General features: G+C 32.6%; 1 non-coding gene across 1 annotated transcript; it reads right to left on the bottom strand.

Annotated features, from left to right (window-relative positions):
* Positions 1–7,380: 7,380 nt before the first annotated feature.
* LOC112867080 (U6 spliceosomal RNA) lies at positions 7,381–7,487 on the bottom strand. The gene has a single exon (XR_003224149.2). It is a non-coding gene; the product is annotated as a U6 spliceosomal RNA (small nuclear RNA).
* Positions 7,488–8,137: the final 650 nt, after the last annotated feature.

Below are 8,137 nucleotides of genomic sequence, written 5' to 3'. Positions count from 1 at the left end.
TTAAAAAAAAAATAAAGTGGTTTTTCTGTTTGGCATAGGGCTACATTAATATACCAAATATGTCCAAACAAACACAATTGATACATAAATATGTAACATGATTAATAAAAAAACTAGATGACCAAATAAAATGGGCTACAAAAGAGTAATTCAATAAGCCTAATAATATTCTGTGAAGATGTAGACAAAATTTCTTCCTCTTTACTGTTTATCCATTTGTTATGTGAGATTATTCTTTTCTTCCTATTATTGTGAAGCATGTTCTTTCCTTTGTTGGCAAGAGTGTCAGATGCCTGGCTATAATTCAGTGATAGGACCTCTGACTACTCTGCATCCAAGATGCTCAAAAGAATGAGGTATAAAGGGGTAGCTCAGTCTGCTTATTTCTTCACTTCTTTCATTGACTGAATAATGCTGTTTTGCCCCTTGGTACCAGTGAGCTGTAATATGCTTTTGGGATTGCATATGAATCCATATCTAATATCTTACTATCATTTTTTAACCATATTATAAATCTGTGAATTGGTATATCTGTTATGTTCCTTTTAAAATCAATTTCAAATTATATGTTAGCTATCCACACTGTAACTTTTAAAGAAAATCATTTTTAATTATGCTAGATTAATGATTGCAATATTTCCTGGTTAAGAATTTCATTTACTCAGAATGGAAATTAAATTATATGTTAAAATGAACAGCTTGTGTTTTATAGAGAAAAGGAGTCTGAGTTTGGTAACATTATTAGTCTTTAGGATATATTGAAATGCCTTGTAACAAACAGTGAATATTAAAATGTGCTCTTATTAATATCATTATTATTACTGTTTTTACCATCAATATGGCATTTAACAACCTCCCTAATAAATTTGCAAGTGTTTTTGTCTATCAAAATGGTTACTTTCCATAATAGAATTAAATGTACTTTTAAATATTCTTGAATTTGCCACATAGTACTCCATTGTGTATATAAACCACAATTTCTTTATCCATTCATCAGTTGATGGACATTTAGGCTCTTTCCATAATTTGGCTATTGTTGAGAGTGCTGCTATAAACATTGGGGTACAAGTGCCCCTATGCATCAGTACTCGTGTATCCCTTGGGTAAATTCCTAGCAGTGCTACTGCTGGGTCATAGGGTAGGTCTATTTTTAATTTTTTGAGGAACCTCCACACAATGGAGTACTATGTGGCAATGAGAAAAAATGAAATATGGCCCTTTGTAGCATGTGGATGAACTGGAGAGTGTTATGCTAAGTGAAATAAGCCATACAGAGAAAGACAGATAACCTATGTTTTCACTCTTACGTGGATCCTGAGAAACTTAACAGGAACCCATGGGGGAGGGGAAGAAAAAAAAAAGAAAAAAAAAGAGAGGTTAGAGTGGGAGAGAGCCAAAGCATAAGAGAATCTTAAAAAATGAGAACAAACTGAGGGCTGATGGTGGGTGGGAGGGAGAGGAGGGTGGGTGAAGGGTATTGAAGAGGGAATCTTTTGGGATGAGCACTGGGTGTTGTATGGAAACCAATTTGACAATAAATTTCATATATTTAAAATAAAATAAAATAAAATAAAATAAAATAAAATAAAATAAATTCTTGAATTTTGCTGTTTTCAACTGGAATAGAAATACTATAAAAGAAATATTCCCTTGATCATTCTTGCTCAAACTGAAGTTGCATCTGAATATACTGAGATCAAAGTCTATAGAAATAGTCACTTGGGATAAATTGATAATTTCTATTGGTAGAAAACAAAGATGTGTCATAACTAGTTTTCTTAAACTTGTACTTTAATTACTCATAACTGCTCCTAGAAGACTTGGATCCATGTGCTATTGTTTTGAGGGGTGAATACTATATATTTTGTTAATGTTGTGGGTGTGATTTTATGCTCACTTAATAGATGTAGCTTCAAAGTGTTTTGCTACAAAATATTGCCAGAATAGTGGTTAAATAAAATTTTCCTCAAATTAAATCATACTGTGCATACAACATAATATCTAACCAATTTATTTCCAATTTTATCAAACTCATTATTATTAATCTACAGGAAAATCTGATCCAAGAATTCATATTTATAGTAAACAGTAAATATTGGGGGGTGCTTTACTGAGATTTTTTTAATGTTGATTTGGAAATTGGTAATATTTACTTTGACATCTTTTAGACAAAATTAATTGAGATTGGTGTAGGCAAATAATTTTTGGCCATTTTATGGGTGTTAGAGTAGACTTGCCTTTTCGGAAGAAAACCTGAGCCCTCAATTATGCCTGAGGCTTAGGGTAGTGATGCTGTAGACTATCTCATCAGATATCAGGTCAGATTATATATATATATACAGGGATGTCACTGTTTTCTTCTCTCACAGTATGGTTGCCCTCAGTTGGCAGCTGAGGTTAGCAGCACTCCAGACTTTAGCACAAAATAGAACCTCTGACTCTGAATGTTTGAAGTGATTATCAGTGAGGATGTCTGTTCATTTAACTAAATCATCTTATAATTATTTACTTATTTAATTAGTTCCAATTTTCATAAACCATCAGAAAGGCTTGTGGAAAATTTATTTGGCTGAAATGTGTGACCTTGCTTTGAAAAGAATGTTATTGTGTTTAACATAGGATTGTCTTCTTTTTTTTATTCGGACACATAGAAGATATCTTTTGGGTCTCAGTACTAGAAAACATACTTTATTAGAACAATTTTTAAAATGTGGGAAATAGTAAAAGCTTACTATAATCGAACTTGTTCACCTTTTAACTTTGGCTTTTAGGAAGCTAAGAGAAAATTATTTACCTATTTCTCCAACTTGTGGGAAGGATTACTATACATTTTCCTAATATTTCCTGATTTCGTTTTGCTTCCATACCCTCAGTTTTACTTTGACGTGATTTCCATATCTATTTGCTTTCTCTAAATTATTTGGAAACAAGACATCATTCAATAATGTACTTATTTAAAATACTTCAGAAACTCCAAAGTGGATCAAAACTTACCATGGAAAAGAAGGAAAAATAAATGTCAATTAAGAAGAAGCAAGAAGGAGCTATGACATCTGTGGAATTCAAATCATGACAGGCATATTTAAATGACATTTCATAGTCTCAATCATCATCACAACCATGTAAACTATTATAATTTTAGCTATTATTACTGAAAACTTATCTTTTCCAAGTATTCATTAAAGTTCTTTCTATGTATTTAAAAATTTAACCCAACCATCTTCTGAAGGAGGCAACAGGATTATCCATAAACTGACATAGGGCAAATATCTTAACTGAGATCTAGAGAAACAAGGATCCAAATCCACATATTTTAGTCCCAGAGCCTCTAATCCTAACATGCCGTGCTTTTCTTATTATCCCCTTTAATCAGTAAGGAAGCTGTATAAAGTTCTAAATGTGTAAATTATGTGATATAAGCCGTGTGTGGTGGGGCTTAGATTCAGAACCAACCTGTAGAAATGGAATTTGTGCTTTTGTCCTCTGTATCACTCTGTCTTCCAAAACACATGTTATGTGCAAGGAATTACTCTGTGCCAGTTTTTCAAAAATACCTTTCCATGAAACTTTAGTTAATGTAGTTATTTGAGTAAAAGCTTACCAAGGTGAAAGAAATTTGGGAAATATTGAGTGAAACAGTTATCTATCTCTAGAGATAGCTCAGAACCTTTAGTGTACTAATGCATTTTTCCAAATATTGAGTCATTTTTATTTCTTTTAACTAAGTATCTTCCAAGATGACTAACCTATTTTGAAAACACTAATTTGTGCTGTATTTCAGATCATTTTATGTTTCCTATGACTTAGTGAATTCTCTGTGGCTTCATAAGGATCATATATAGAGCCTGGAGTAATCAAACCTGTCATAAATGCAATAATTTGGAATATGTGAAGATTAATCAGATGTCATGATTAAGCCAATTGAATTATCAATACTTACCTTGTCATTAAAAAAACCAGATTGGAATAAATTTTAGAGATTAACTTAATTTGCTTGTATGTTAACAGGACAAGAAAAATCTAATGAAGCAGTTTTCAAAGGGTATATAATAGGGGCTTTCTAGAGAAGTACACTAAGTCATATTATATGAAAAACAGATACAATCATCTTCATTATGTAAACCAAATTGTATTTCACCTACAAAAATGGGTGTTTCCCCCGAATCATCTAAAATTATCTTTTATTTCTTCTTTGATTTTGAATCAGTATCCTTTTGCAGGCTTCTTAAGATGCTAAACTGATTATCTCAACACTAAAAATCTTTGCTAAGAACCAATTTATTTAGAAATACTAAATGCACAAAAAAAAAATCTCACTTAAATTTACACATAGTAATACTTGATTCTACGTAAAGAACAAAAGAAAAAGGAAACAGCAGAATGCTGATTGATTTTAAATTGAAAGATATTTTCTTAAAAAGCTCGTGACTTTCTGTCTTCCTACTTTTTTTCTATATTCTTACTTTCAACAACTACAGGCTGAAATATAAATGATTGTTAGTAAAATGAACTGAATTAATGAAAAAATAAAATGTATAAGTAGATAATATTGTAGAATTGTATCTATAATATTAGATTTCCAGGTTATTTCATTAATTTTAAACTTCATGCACAATGAGAAACATGTAAATGATGCTTAATTCATTATACACCCTGAATCAATAGAATTCAAATTAATATTCTCTAGAAATGTTTTAGTTCTCATATTCTCTGGGCACAATCTTTTGGTAGTAGACTAAATGGATGTTTCATCTAACTCATTGGTAACTTAGATTAGTGGAATGTACTAATTCTATTTAATTGGAATATGAATTTAATTGTAACTTCCCTGGGCCTCAGTTTTCTCGATTATGAAATGGCAATAATTTTATGAGAATTGTTTTAGAATTATATTGCTGTTTTAAAAATTACCACAGGGGCACCTGGATGGCTCAGTCATTTGAATGTCTGACTCTTGATTTTGGTTGTCATGATCCCAGGGTTGCGGGACTGAGCCCCATGTCAGGCCCTGCACTGAGGGTTCAGCCTGCTTAAGATTCTCTCTCTCACTGACTCTCCCTCTGCCCCTGTCCCCTGCTCACACTCTCTCTCCTCTTTAAAACAAGTAAAACAAAACAAAACAAAACAAAACAAATTACTACAAACTTAGTCACCATTTGTTTTATAGGTGAGAAATCTAGGCATTGCATGGCCCAGCTGGTTAGGACCGTACAAAGACAAAATCAAGGTGTCAGCTGGTATGGGCTTCTGCTAGAGACTCTGGCTAATAATCTACTTCCAAGCTCATTCAGGTTGTTGACAAAACTCACTTCTCAGTTGTAGGGTTTCACAATTTTAGGTGCCTGGTTCCTTCAGTTTTCAGAATGAGCAGCAGTGCTTTAGGCCTTCTCCCATGCTTTAAATCTCTCTGACTTTATTTCTCTTTCCTTCTCTGTTTTTCTTTTCTTTTTTAAAATTAATTACAGTTTACTTTTTAGATTATTAGAACTCTAAATTTAGATTTATAGATTTAGATTTATAGAAAAAATAAGGAGATAGTACAGTCTCCATACACTCTCGTTCCTCCCAGTTTCCCTGTTTCTTAACATCTTGTATTAGCATGAAAACTTTGTTACAATTAATGGACCGATGTTACTGCTATTTATTATATAATTGATTTTTTTAACTGAAGTCTATAGATTACATTAAGGTTTACTGTTTGGACTGTATTCTATGAGATTTGTCATATTTCCACCATTATCATATTATACAGATTAGTTTTACCTCTTAAAAAAATCCATGTGCTTCACCTATTCAAACCTCTCCTCTTTCAACCAAACCCCTAATAACCACTGATCTTTTTACTATCCCCAATAGTTTTGCCTCTTTCAGAATGTCATAACATTGAAATCATAGTGTATAGCCTTTTCAGATTGTCTACTTTCACTTGGTAATATGCATTTAAGGCTTCTCTCTGTCTTTCATGGCTTGCTATTTAGTGATAAATATATTCTATTGTCTGGATGTACCAAAGTTTGTTTATCCAATCACTAACTGAAGTCCTTCAGTTAATTGCCCAAGTTGGGGCAATTATGAATAAAACTGCTCTAAATATCAGTGTTCAAGTTTTTGTATAGACATAAATTTTCTTTTTTATTTATTTTAATGTTTGTTTATTCTTTGGAGACAGACAGAGTATGAGCAGGGGAGGGGCAGAAAGACAGAGAGAGACAAAATCTGAAGCAGGCTCCAGGCTCTGAGTTGTCAGTACAGAGCCTAATGTGGGGCTCAAACTCATGGACTGCAAGATCATGACCTGAGTCGAAGTCCAACACTCAACTGACTGAACCATCCAGGCTCCCCTAGACATAAATTTTAATTCATTTGGATAAATTGGTGGATCATATGGTAAAGAGTATGTTGAGTTTAGTAAGAAACTACTAAATTGTCTTCCAAAGTAGCTGCATTATTTTGTATTCTTACCAGCATGAATGATGGTGTCGGTGTTCTGGATTTTGGCCATTCTAATAGGTTTGTAGTGGTATTTAATTTTTGTTTTAATTTTATTACTAACAACATGTAAAGGGAGAGAATTTTTCATATGCTATCTTCTATCTATATATTTTCTTTGGTGAGCTGTCTGTTAAGATATTTGACCGACTTTTTTAAAAAAGGTTTATTTATTTTAAGAGAGAGATAGAACAGGGGAGGGTCAGAGAGAGGAGCAAGAATCCCAAGCAGGCTCTGCCCTGTCAGCCCACAGCCCAACACAGGGCTCAAACTCACTAACCATGAGATCATGACCTGAACCGAAATCAAGAGTCAGATGCTTAACCAACTGAGCTACCCAGGAACCCCTGACCCATTTTTAAAGTCAGGTTTTAAAAAAAATTGTTGAATTTTAAGAGTTATTTGTGTATTTTGGATAATAGTCTTTATCAGATATGTCTTTTGCAAAGATTTCTTCCCAATCTGTGGCTTGTCTTCTTATTTTCTTGACAGTGTCTTTCACAGAGCAGATACTTTTAATTTTAATGAAGTCCAACATATCAATTATTTCTCTAATGGAGCATGGTGTTGCATTTAAAAGTGGTCAACATACTCTAGATCATCTAGGTTTTCTCCTATGTTATCTTCTAGGAGTTTTACCGTTTTGCATTTTACATATAGGTCTGTGATTCACCTTAAGTTAATTTCTGTGAAGGGGTAAGGTTTGTGTCTAGATCTATTTTACTGCATGTGAATATCCAGTTGTTCTAGCACCATTTGTTGAAAGAACTATCTTTGTTCCATTTAATTGCCTTTGCTCCTTTGTCAAAGACCAGTTGACTCTGTTTATGTGGGTCTATTCTAGATTCTCTATTTCTTTGATCTATTTGTCCATTCTTTAGTCACTACCATAATGTCTTGATTATTATAGTTTTATAGTAAGTCTTCCTTATGCAGGGGTCATGCTATTCTTCTCTTGATCATTCCAATTTTACTATATGTGGTGCCAAACCGAGCCCTAGTAAGTCTTATAGTTAGTGTCAGCCTTACCACTTGTTCATCTTCAATACTATGTTGGTAATTCTAGATCTTTTTACTTCCTAAATAACCTTTAAAATCTGTTTCTCAATACTCACAAAATAACTAGCTGGGATTTTTATTGGGATTGCATTGAGTCTATACATCAAATGTTGGGAAAAATTTATATCGTGACAATATTGAGTTTTCCTACCCTTGAACATGTAATATTTCTCCATATACTTAGCTTTTCTTTGATTTACTTCGTCAGAGTTTGTAGTTTTCTTTATTTACTTTTTTCTTTACTTACAGCTGTTTATATTTTGTTAGATTTACACCTAAGTATTTCACATTTGGAGTACTGGTGTAAATAATGTGTTTAAATTCAAATTCTGTCTATTCATTGCAGGTATATGGGAAAATAATTGACTTTTGTACATTAGCCTTGTATCACACAACCTTGCTTTAATCATCTATTAGTTCTAGTATTTTTTTTGGGGGGAGGTCATTTTTTTCAGACTTTCTATGTAATCGATTGTGTCATCTATGAAAAAAGATAGTTTTATTTCCTCCTTTCCAAACTATGTATCTTTTATTTCCTTTTCTTATTCTATTGCATTAGCTAGAACTTCCAGTACAATTTTGAAAAGGA

The sequence above is a fragment of the Puma concolor genome, chromosome A2, assembly GCF_028749965.1.
Source record: "Puma concolor isolate L17-30 chromosome A2, mPumCon1.1.hap2, whole genome shotgun sequence".
Taxonomy (NCBI): Eukaryota; Metazoa; Chordata; class Mammalia; order Carnivora; family Felidae; genus Puma; species Puma concolor.
The sequence above is the reverse complement of the archived record's forward strand: the minus strand, read 5'-3'. Positions and strand labels throughout refer to the sequence as shown.